This window comes from Lissotriton helveticus, chromosome 12 (genome assembly GCF_964261635.1).
Source record: "Lissotriton helveticus chromosome 12, aLisHel1.1, whole genome shotgun sequence".
In the NCBI taxonomy this organism is placed as follows: domain Eukaryota; kingdom Metazoa; phylum Chordata; class Amphibia; order Caudata; family Salamandridae; genus Lissotriton; species Lissotriton helveticus.
In genome coordinates, this window is record NC_136073.1 from 302,396,733 (window position 1) to 302,409,465 (window position 12,733).

The window sequence follows — 12,733 nt, forward strand, 5'->3', positions numbered from 1 at the left end:
CTTCCTGGGGCCAAGCAGTGCTTCCCCAGGGGCTGGTTGGAGAAAATTGCCAGGGTCGCTTTGGGTCCCCTTTCTGGCCCTGTTTACAGATGACAATAATACATTAGACATACAACTGCTTATCACCACTGTCACCTGCCATTGCCATTGGTCCACTAATCTTCCCTCCACCTTCATCTCTTCATAGTTGAGGAGTTTTTTAGCTTCCAATCGGTTCTGTCACATAGCCCAGGAATAGGCCTTACTACACTTTGCTTGTCATTATTTGAGACTGTAAGAAGCTGGCTCTTCATGTGATATATCAAATCTGATATACCATGTAAAAGGTCCAGGGGTTACCTTATGAGTGGCTTTGGGCTTACTGTGCAATCCCAAAGTGCTCTGTTAGGGGGTAGTGTGATCAAGCAGCCTTAGGCTTCACACAGAGGAGTGCAAGACTTTTGCAGATAAACACAGTGATTAATAAATGAGACACACAACTCAAGAAGGAGATCCATACCAATTTATAAAAATACCAAGTACCTTTATGTATGTTTAGGCATCAGAGAAAAATCGTTCAGGTAAGTAGGCTTTAAAATATAAATTCTTTTCACTTTAAAATGTGGATACTTCTTGAAGGAAGAACTTGTTCTGCAGACAGGTTCAGTACATCGACTTACAGGACCAATCTCCAGGAGTTAAGGTGAGTGGTGGGAAAGGTCCAAGGCAGCTCCAGCAGTACACCATCACCGGTATGAGGGCGGCTGGGCGCAGGGTGTAAACTGCGTCTGGAGCCCAATGCGTTTCAATGGGGATTGGTCACTGTGAAAAGAGTCTGCAGGTTCTGGCTAGGAAGTCAGCCGGGCTGAACTAGCAAGTGGGCTCAAGCCTTGCGATGCTCTGGAAAGGGCTAACACTGTTGGTCCTCTTCTCCAAGACCCAGGGGCGACAGGTGCAGATGTGTCCTTAGGCACCAGGTTTTTCCTTACCGGAGCAGTCAAGGGGGTTGGTGTGCATAGGCTGCAGGTGACGTCGGGGAGTCGAGGAGGGGTGAAACTACAATGGACTCTAGCTCTGGAGGGCCAGGAAACCTTGTTGGCCCACTTGGACTCTGACCATAGACGACTGGTGCAGAGGTGACTTCAGGTATCTGGTTTTGGCAGATCCAGAGCCTCAGAGTCTCCTCTTGTGGAGGTTCTTCAGAACAGGTCTGCTGTTCACAGGAGGTCTTGAGTCTTTTTCAAAGGCAGGCAGTCCTCCCAAGTTCCTGGAGTCAGCAGCTGCTTCTTCTCACGTCTCTGCTTTCACAGGTCTTAAGTGTCCTCTCTCTCTTCTTAGGTTATCAGGATCTGCTTCTTTGGTGCCAGTGGCTCCCCTAAATACTGAATTTAGGGACATTAGCGGAGTGTAGGGTAGTAGCCAATGGGCTACTGACCCTTTGGGTCACTACGCCCCCTATATGAACACTTCCTGTGGGAAGTGGGCATAACCCTGTCCCAGAATTCCTAAGCATGCCATCACAAAGATGGCTACTTATGAAAAATCATGCCCACCTCACAGTAGCCCACCTTTGGGGTGGTACTAGCCTGGTGGTGGCACACCTGCTTGACTAACTAATTGTATCACCTGTCCAGGTGCCAAGGGAGCTCTGTACAGGGGGAGGCGTCCTCTCCTATTAGGTGAACCAGATTCAAGTTCCAAAGCAGCAGGTTCTTTAAAGTTCGCCAGCCCAAGGAGGCTAATCAGCAGATCATCCTGTCAGAGGAGGTATTAGACCCTCTTCCTGAACAGGTTTTTGTTCTGGGTCTCCTGAGAGCAAACTCTATCACCCTAGGAGATCAGAACAGTGTCTTGGGTGGCAGGCTGGCAGAAACCAGTCAGCAAGGACATCGGAGGCTGCTAGGTATTCAGGGGCATCTCTAAGGTGCTCTATGGGTGCATGTGTTGGTAAATCTGACACTGGCATCAGTGTGGCTTTACCAATATGAGATGTTTGATACCAAACATCCCTATTTTCAGTGAAGTCATCATGTAGCTGGGGAACTCATTTTCACCAGTGTTCAGCACATGTTTTAAAATGGCTTCCCTTGTCACTTGTTCTGGCAGCACTAGAACTGACCAGCACACGGTCATATCTGCTCAAGCAAGTATGCCCTCACATGTAATATTCAACACCCTGCCTTAGGGTTGTTAGGCCTGCTGTCAGGGTGACTTAAAAATATTACATGCAGTGGTAGGGGACATGGCACACAGGGATGTGTGACATGTTGTGTTTTCACTTTTGTCTGCACCAAGACAAGCAGCCTGCAATGGCAGTCTTGCATGTGCGTGGTGAGGGATTCCTTAGGGTGGCACAATTTGTTCTACAGCCTTTGGGGACCCTCTTTATTACCTCCGGCCCTAGGTACAAGGGTTCCATTTTCTGGGGACTTTACTGGGGACTTGCAGATGGTGCTAAAGGTTTTGCCAATTGTGGAAACAATTGTACAGTTTTTGGAAAGAGCCCTTGCACTGAGGACCTGGTAAGCAGGAACCCAATGCATTTGCAGTCAAAATCACATCATGTACCAGGCAAAAAGTGGGGGTGACCATGTCAAAATGGGCCCCTTTCCTACAGAGACAAAGTATCTTCTAGGTTAAAATGTAATTCACTGAAATTGGTTCACTGATATCTGAAGTGTAACGTTCCAGTGTTTAAAGAGAATTGTAGAAGACTTTAGATAAATTGCTAGGACAGGCTGAGTTCATTGCCTGAAATATAGCATTGGGCATTGAACTGCAGATCTATGTGTACATTACATAGGAGTTGTGCTTGTTCTATTTAAGTTACAGCGTTGCATGTGTGTGCTGTTTACTCCCAAAGTGTTCAGAACATGAAGCGGCTACTAATTAATTTCCTATGCAAACGTTTTCTTTACTTAAAATTGAGCTCATGCTCTGTAAATGGACAAAGGATATAGTCAAGCAAAGATGGACTTATTACAAAACTTGAGTTTGTAATGAAAGCGACTTGTATGACTTTTTTTTCATGCTAAGCGTATTCTTCTGTCATTAAAGTGCTCTGTAAATATTTCTGTTGTAGTTCAGCTTAATGGGAGCGAGCTTATTTATTTCATTGTTACTTACCACATTCATTTCATTAAAAAAGTACACTTTTAGAGTTAAGCTGGCTTCTTCCTGTGAATCCGTTTATTATGTAGTGTACCACCAGAAGGTTTATTGTAAGCAGTCCTTGGCTTCCAAAAATTGTAAACACTTGAGTTTTGATTTTTGTTGTTTTCTTTAACATTTCAATGCAGGGGAGTGGGGGCTCCTAAAAGAGATCCTGTAAGACTGAGCACTCCTCGATCCTCAAGCCATTATTTTTTAACCCTGCACGTTTTGAATGCCCATGTATGCTCTAAATAAATCCCTTTGGTTATTCAGATGGTGTATTCTTGTCTGTTAATTTTTGGCATTCAAAAGAGCTGTAGCACAGAGCTAGCAGCAGAATTCAACAATTTGTGTTTGGTGTTTTATGTTCTGTGGAAAAATGTTTGATGTCATGAATAATCAGAGATGGATCAGATTTATTTAAATGAGGTAGGAGTACAAATCTGTCAGAAGACAGGAAAGGACGCTGATAGATTTCTGAGAAGAGTAAAATACCGGGATGAGATGTAAGAAATATGTATGTAGAAAATGGGGGTGGATTTGGGCCAGAGTCAGCCATTCCTCTAGAATTCGGTTTAGATATTCAGTTTACTTATCAGGATAGCACAGCCTTTAATATTTTCCAAAGTTCATACACTTAACCTACATAAGCATGACTCTGCAATGCGGTATTTATGAAATGTTCGTAATGTGCATTAGCGTAATTATGCAAAATTTGGGTAAAATCACATGAAATGCAAATTGTCAATTAGCTCTATATTTTAGCTCATAATGTGTCCTCATGTCAGTTTGTGAGGTAAAGACTGAGTTTGCAGTAAAAAAAAAAAAAAGTAAATAACACAAGTGGTGCAAGCAACTTCCGCTTGTGTTCTGGCCGTTAGCATTATTCCCCTGCATCCGTTGTAACATTTTGTTATAAATGGCAGGTAGTTATGTGCCCCAGGATAATGGTGGAATTTCACATAACAAGTATAGTGCAAAATTATATGAATTATTCTGGCGTAATTTAATTTTTGCCCACACCTACTCAGCTCTGTTTGTACAAAGCAGTATTACTTGATGACAGTTGGAAGAAATGTCCCAGAATGAAATAGTAACATTTTCTATGACAAAAATATGTACATTTCTATTCAGGTATATGTATTAGCTTGTATTCTAAATCAGAAGGGAAACATCCTTTAGAACGAAACTTTCACAACGCGGTACCATTACCACACAGGTTTTACAACGCAAGTCGTTACAACGACATGCGCTGGAAGGCGCTGTAGGATAGGGAATAGTTTAATTTACTATCCAACACCTTCCCTACTTTCCACAGGGACTGGTGTTGGAATAGTAAATTAAACTATTCACTATCCAGCGCCCCCCAAACGCAAGACGTTGTAACGACTTGCGTTGTAAAACCTGTGTGGTAACGGTACGCGTTGTGAAAGCGCGCGTTGTACCGTCATACATCCAAATCAGAATAATGGCAAACATATAAGAAAATGTAAATTTCCAATAATCATTCAGCTTTATCAGTGTCAATCAATAAATCTTGTTGTCTCAATTACTGACAATACAATCCATAACACAATCAATTTTCATGTTAGTCAGTTTTAAAGAAGTCAGATAGTTTGGGAGCACGTTGGATCAATAAAAAAACAAAACTTTTATTGCCAACTTTCTCTTGAGGTTAACCTATGGATTCAATAGATCTATTTGGACCCTGAACATCAATATACAAAATTAGTCGGTGAGCTAATTGGGCAGAGTTAAAAAGCAACATGTTTCCAAACACATATTTGCGATGCATCAAAGCACAATGTGACCATTCTATATATTCTTGCTTCTTCTATTTAAAAGTCAGATTTTTAAATGCAATCTGTTACAAATTAAACCTTTAGCACCTTGCTTTCCTTTGAACAGCAACTGTCTAGAACGGATCAGAGTTCACTCCAGCTATTACCTTTATGAGCATTAATAAGAAGGAATATATTTAACTTTCAATTACCAAGACAATCTGCATACCAAAATTCTTGAGATTTTGACTCCTTTGAAGAACAGTTTTACCAACAACAATAAGGAGGTTTTAAAACTTGGACATATGTTAATGTTACCTTTTCCTAGAATTCATTAGAAAATAGTGCAGTAGGAGAAAACTGCTTACATGTTGAGAGCCATACATCGGTTATCTATTCATAGCGTATAATTGGTTCTACGTAATCAGATTCATTTCTTAATGGTCCGGACTAGCTTAAATAATTTTGCACCTCATGCACTGAGTGGAACACCTTTCAGCAAGGCTCCTCCTCCCTCAAGCTCTGTTTGGCAGATAGAAAAATAAATCTTTTGCAAGGGTTTAACTTAACGGGTTGTAGTTTTGAAGTTCAATATTTTCTCCATGCTGGGCTCTCTAATGTTCTTCTTTTTAGGAGAGCGCACGTGCTCGCACAGTCTTTTTTCGTAATGTGTAACTTGCGCCTGCTTCCTTACTTTGAAAAGGTCATGTAGAAAATGCCATGTCTGTATTTACTACAGTTTCTCTCATGGGGCATAAAAACAATTGTAGTGTGTCTAGATGTATGCAATTGACTTTAAAATGCACCCTTCAGAAGCAGTTCGCTGTAAATAACTGCACAGCTATGAAAAAAATATGTATTAATGTAAATAACATGTTTTCATATGTACGAGTCATTCTTGTTTTTCTGGCATTGAATAATCCCCTTTCATCTGTTTGTGCTCTCTTGCTGTGACTAGAATCCATCTTGTTGTACTCTGATAGCAGAACACAGGTTTCTAAAAACCTAAGGAGATTCTGTTCAGGGCTCAGACTTTGTATTTGCGGTGCATAACGAGAGTTATCTGAAAGAGACTGTAGTCATAGATTCTTTACCTTTAGAATTACCCCCAGGCGTCAGACTGAATCCGGAGATTTTTCTTTAGCAGTACCCCTGTGCGTCGGTAGGTGGCATCGGTCGACTCCACGTCTGTCGCTGGCGTTGTGGTTGCCGGAATGATGTTGCGGTGTCTACTTAGAACACCGCCCCTGCGCGCTTACATCTGTTCTTTCTTTTTCCGTGCCAACCTTGCACATATCCGGAGAGAGCTACACCTTTAGTAATCTTTAGGTCTCGGCCTGGTGAAAGCAGCACATGCGCTGCTCTCGTCATATGAGGGCTTCTTGGAATAGATATGATTCCAGAAGTAGTGTTGTGTCGCGTCGCGGCTCCGCCTCCAGTTTTGATTTGTGCGCGTCGTTTTGCATCATAGATTAGGCAAAACACAGTGTAATGATTGCACCGGAGGCAATCATTACACTGAGGGTTGCCACCCTGTCCTCTTTTGGCCCGCGCACCGGGGTTTGATCTTTTACTTGCGGTTGGAGACGGTGTCTCTCAATTAGCCGCAAAGCACTTTTTATTTCGTATTGCGCGTTTGCCTTCAACAATGGCTGATGCGCTTTTTATTTCTCCGTTCTCAGCTTGGTTTTTTTGCTGGTATTGTGCTTGTAAATATGAACGAGCGAGGCATTTCTTGTCTATTTTGCTGGTGCCACAGCTCTTTGCCAAGCAGCCAGGACAAACTGTGACTGCAAATACTCTGAAGCACTCAATATTTGTGCAGAGGTGGTTTGCTCGGATTCAAACGTGAGCATAAATCAGTCGGGGGAATGTCCACTTATGGTGCTGTGCGCCTGTTTTGCGCACAGCATTCCACCTAATCCCAAACTGTTTTGCAAAGGCACCGACAACCTCACACATCCTGGCGGTGAGCACTGAGCAGCACTTGAAAAAAAGGAGGGCTTTCCAGGTCTGGTTGCATCCATCTAATGTGCAGAAGATGCTAGTTTTTTTTATTTTTTATTTTGCAAGTAATTTCTATTGAAAGGGTAAAAACTCCCACGCTTTAGTTTTGAGGGGCGTATATTTTCAGCACTTCTGATGTTGCTATTTCTGGGTGGGAGTCACTTCACAAATAATGACCGAGAGAGGACTAGCAGGACTAAGATACAGAAACAGAGCTGCTTTTAACACAGCCCGTCAATGTCTATGGTCTCCCAGGCCCAGCAGAACTAAGCACAGCACATGCCCGGCACAGCTCATCACCAACACAGCTCGAGCTCACAGGCCTGGCCTGGCGTGGGAGAGCGGGCGTGGATCTGTTGAGACAGCTCGCGCCTACACTGACGCAGCAGCCCGCGCTCTCTGTGCTGACTCAGCATGTGCTGTGTCTTGTTGTTCTGCTTCTTCCAACCTCTCACCCACATCTGTTTCCTGTTGGAACCCTATCCATACTGATAACCTGTCTGTTTGAAGGGGTGGAGCAAACTGCTCGAAATGAGTGAGGAAGGGGGAGGGAAGTCGGGAGGTGGTGGAAAGGCAGGCACAAGAGAGCCACAAGGTAGGCGCTGTCTTCGTGTCGTCGGGGTGATGCCATAAACAGCGTGGACCAGAGAGCGAATAGCCTGAAAGAAATGCGGCCTAGTTCAGAAGCATCCTCGATACTCAATGTATTACTTTGTGTACTGCGCGCATTTACTTTGCCAATACTTGCTTGACTTTTCTTGCCAGTGAAATACGTTGTTTCGTTACGTACTGGGGGATGGCAGTGATGCAAGCAGGCTCAGAGATGTTCCAGTGGAGAACAATTATTTGGAAACTAGGGGTGAAGTACTAATTCCACTACTGTATTTATAATCTCACATTCCCGGAAGTTCTTCCGTGTAGAGAAGCGCGGGATAGTCACAACAGGTTGCATAACCTTCCAAAGAGCCAACAGCCCCCTCAAACCTCGACTTTAAAAGAGGAATGAAAGAATGTATACTCCTGGAATAAGGGCTCTTAACTCACTAAGCAGCTACGATCTCCATTATTCTGAACAGCAAATATAACTTCTGCGGACAGTCATGACTTTTAATATGCTCTTCCTATAGACATTCTCCCACGATGTCGATTTGTAAATTCGACGCAGTATTTAATTTGTATCATTCCATCACCTGTAGCTTGCTATATTCTCATTAATATGTGCGCCAAAATTTAATAAATTAACAATAATATTGGGTGCAATTCCCCTGAGGATATCGGCTTACCATGCTGACAAAGTGCCTTGTGTTGCATTGGAAATTGAGGCAAGTGTGGAGAGGGGAAGTAGGAAAACGAATGGACAATTGGAAAGAGAAAATAAACAAAGGTAAGTTAAAGATGGAACATGGCAAAAGAAGGGGGGTGATCGCGGTGCTTGTAAGATGGAAGGGAAGGTGACAGGCTTGTGCTAGACAGCTCAGTAATAGCATGGGTGTGGTATGCAGACATAGAAGTCGACCGTCTTTGACGGGAACATCTGTAGGGTCAGACTGTCCACAAACACGGATCAGAAAGGTCACATCCAGATCCGAACCAGGGAGGGGCCCTCTGCGCCAGGGATTAGCGCCACACCTATTCATGTGCTGGGGCTTTATTAAGAAGAGTGACCCAAATAACTTCTACTACCAAACGCTACGTGCTCATATAATCAGTGTCATTAAGGACTGTCTGGAGTCCTATATTCCAGCGCAACCTCTTCCAAGTGCAGCTACATCTACCGCGTCCTTAGCCAGGACAGCCCAGCATGGCCCAGTAGCAGTGCAGCCTGACAGCGCACTGCAGAGGTCTTTGGAAACAGACCTGACCCCCTCCTCTGTGACCACCAGCTCAGGAGTACCGCTGGAAACCTCCAAGCATCACCGCACGACAGCCCTGGCACCCCACTGCAGCATTAATTAGAATCCCCAATACCAACAACCAACCATTCACAACAGCACCGCTTGCTGCCCACTGAGCCAACAAATGACCTCCCACCGTAGAAGCTGTCAGCCAGAATTACATCAAGAAACCCAAATAAATTAATAGAAATTGCCCAGAAAACCCCAAAATACAATTATTTAGCTTTCTGCGAGACACACCAAGGGTGTTGTTGGGCTGACTGCGGGACCCTGCTGGGAAATTAAGTAGTCTTCTAGCGGTCACACCTGGGGGCAGAGGTGTACAGCCCTCCTGCTAGGGACAGAGGGTCTTGGAACAAGCCCGGCTACTTCGAATAAAAGGCACAAGATTAGAAAGCTGCAAAATATCAAAATGTTCTTATAGGGGCCATCCATTGAAATAAAAAAAAAACTACTGTTCATTTACTCAGTCTTGCATCATCAGCGGTCACCAACCATAAGGGTTCTGGACCGTCTCTGTTTCCCTGATGCCTCTTTTGGCTTGTTAAAGCTATTGTGATATCACTCATTAGATACAGTTCTTGGACATAAGCTAGCCAAGTTCAGGATGAGTGACCAAAGGCCGGAATCAAAGACTGGCCCTCCTACATATTTCAGACCACAGTCCCTGATACATCCGAATCTGCCAACAGCCTGGACAGGGAGAAGTGGGGACCCAGGCTCTGTATTCTACACTGCATTGCCTTAATTTGGGAAACGTGTGTTGTGCTTAGGAAAGGAACGGTTTCCTAGAAACAGCAAGGAGGCGAAACTCACTCTCATCCTGAAGAAAATATAGGAAACCGCAAAAACATGTTGTTTCTAAATATGGGGTCTCTGATACTAGAGAGAGGGGTTCCCGAGCCAAACAGTGCTTTGGTGCAAGCAAGGAAAAACAAGCATTAAAAATGCAATAGGTCTCGCCTTTTATTAACTTAAAGCCATTTGCTTTGCTATACAATACCATTAGCAAGCAAATGGCTTTAACTTAATCAAAGGCGTGACCTATTGAATTTTCAATGCTTGTTTGACTAAGCTTTTATTGACTTTTGTTGAATTCTTTTTTTAGTCTTTCAACGCCTGGTGTACGAGGGATGTCCCACCGACGGACCGGGTTCCAGCCATGCAAGACCTGTAACCGGCTGTAACCGGCTGATGTCAGTTACGGACCCCCACCTAGTGTTGCTCTGGTGCCTGGAGCACGACCCGAAGTCGTGCCCCGACTGCCGGGCTATGAATCCGAAGTGTTTGCCAGAGCGGTCCCGAAAGGTCTTGGAGACACGGCAGTCTGCTCCACGTCATTCGAGGTCCCGGTCGAAAGGAGGGTCTCTGGATCGGTCACAGCGCCACCACCATCATTCCTCTTCCAAGTCTTTGGGTAAGTCGATGCACAAGAAGGCGGCGAAGAAGCAGCATCGACCTTCGCCTTCTTCGTGGCCGACGTGACTTGGGACCCGGAGCATCGTCGCTCTCCAACTCAGTCTTCGGAGCCTGCTTCTGGGACGACTCTGCGCTTCCTTCCTTTTCCCATTGCCGTATTATCCCCTGATCAGCTTAGAGCTTTCTACGAGGCGCTCCACAGCATCTTTGGACAGCCCAACTCCGCTGAAGCGCCTTTGTGCCCCACGGACTGAGGGACCTGGGATTTTTATGCCGGTGGCCCTCGAGGATCCCGGCCTGGATCCAGATTGATGCCAGTCGACCTCATGATACCTTCCCCGGTGCCGAGCCCGACAACGACTCACTTGGTGCTGGTGGTGCCCCGGCCGGCAACGACCCAAGCCCCACCCCGACTTGGACACGGCGCCTGACCGACATCGGCACCAGTGCCGGAGGGCACTTTTGTGCCGCTTTTCATCCCTGGTGTTCCTTTTATAGGCCTGAATGGCAACCAGAGGAGGGTGAGGAGGACTGGGAGGGGTCTGTGGACCCTTTAGCTGATCAGCTTGATGAGCCGCACTGGCAAGAGAACCTGGGTTACGCCATGTGGTCTGGATACCTCCCCAGACCTTGGCATGCTTTCTGCCCCTACCTTGGCTACGGAGGAGGGGTCGTCCTATGCAGTGGTGTTGCGTACATCAGCTGAGGCCTTGGTCCTGGAGCTTCCTGCAGTGGCAGTCAGGACTAACCTCCTTACAGAGGTGCTTCACCTGGCAGTGGTTTCTGCGGAACCCCTTCGGCCTTTCAATGAGGACATCACAGACGTCCTTCTGGGCACTTGGTCCAAGCCCAGCTCAGGGTCTCCTGTGGACAGGATGATTGCCCGATGCCACCGCCTGGCTCTGGGCGACCCACTTTTCCTCTCCCAACACCCGACCCCTGAGAGCTTGGTGGTCCAATCCTCGTCGTCTAAGGGCGCATTCCCTACTGCTCCACTAGGTAGAGATTTCAAGAAGCTGGACCATCTTGGGAAGATGTTTTCTTCCACCAGCTTAGTGCTGCAGTCTGTGAATACCGCATGCATCTTGGGCAGTTCTACCCATACAGTGTGAGATGCGGTTGCGCAAGTACTCCCACAGTGCCCAGAGGAAGCCCTGGCCGTTCTCACCTACGCAGTAGCAGAGGGTAGAGACACAGATGCTCAATTAGATGTGGGCTGGATACTGCAGCTCACTGGGCAGAACGGTTTCCACATCAGTAGCCCTGAGGCGCTACACCTGGTTGAGGATGTCTGGATTTTCTGGGGATGTCCAATCCACCTTACTGGACATGCCTTTCCATGGCCGCCGCCTTTTTGGTGATAAGGCAGACTCCGCGCTTGCACGCTTTAAGGATACTAGGGCTACGGCCAGATCCTTGGGCCTCGCAGCTACCTCTCGCCCAACGCAGTCTGCTTTTTGCCCCTTTCGTGGCTACAGAAGGGGTGCCCACCACGATCGGCCCAGTCTAACCACCGGTTCACGCAAGCTGCCCAGCCTGTGCGTGGTCGCGGATGTGGGGCCAGTGGGCGGGCTAGTCCACCCATAACGCCCCTGCAGCAGCCTCCAAACCATCCTAGTCTGCCCTTTCAGGACCACCAGCAGCCAGTGGGCAACAGGATTCGTCATCATCTCCCCCTCTGGCACACAAACACAGGTGGGTTCTGCAGATAGTCCGAAGGGGCTACTCCCTCCCTTTCAAGACTACCCCACACTCCATGCCACCGTCCTTCCATCGCATGTCGGAGGATCATTAGACTCTTCTCCACCAGGAAGTTGCAGCTCTCTTGGCCAAGGGAGCTATCGAAAGGGTTCCTGTGCCAGAAGTAGGTCGTGGTTGCTACTCCCACTATTTTCTGGTACCCAAGAAGGACAAAGGCCTGTGTTCTATCTTAGACCTCTGGGCCCTCAACCAGTTCCTCTGGAAGGAGACGTTCAAATGCTCGTGTTGACTCCGGTCCTGTCTTCCCTCGACCCCGGAGACTAGATGGTAGTGTTGGGCTTGCAGGACGCCTATTTTTGTATTCCTGTCCTGCCGGCCCACAGGCGTTACCTACGGTTCGTGGTGAGCCACGAGCATTTTTAGTTCACAGTGCTCCCCTTTGGCCTTGCCAGTGCCCCTCGGGTGTTCACGAAAGTGATGACGGTGGTCGCAGCTTATCTGCACAGATTAGGGGTCCCAGTCTTCCCCTATCTCGATGACTGGCTGTTAAAGGCAAGTTCGCCCCAGACTGTCTTCTCCCTCCTAAAGAATACGGCGGACCTCCCCATACGGTAGACTTCCTGCATTCGCTGGGGTTCACTATCAACGTGCCAAAGTTACACCTGACTCCCTCTCAGAAGCTCCATTTATGGGAGCGGTTCTGGATACAGCGCAGTTTTGGGTTTATCCCCCCGAACAGCGAGTCCAGGATATTCAGGCAATGATACCGATGCTTCAACCTCTATCCTGGATTTTGGT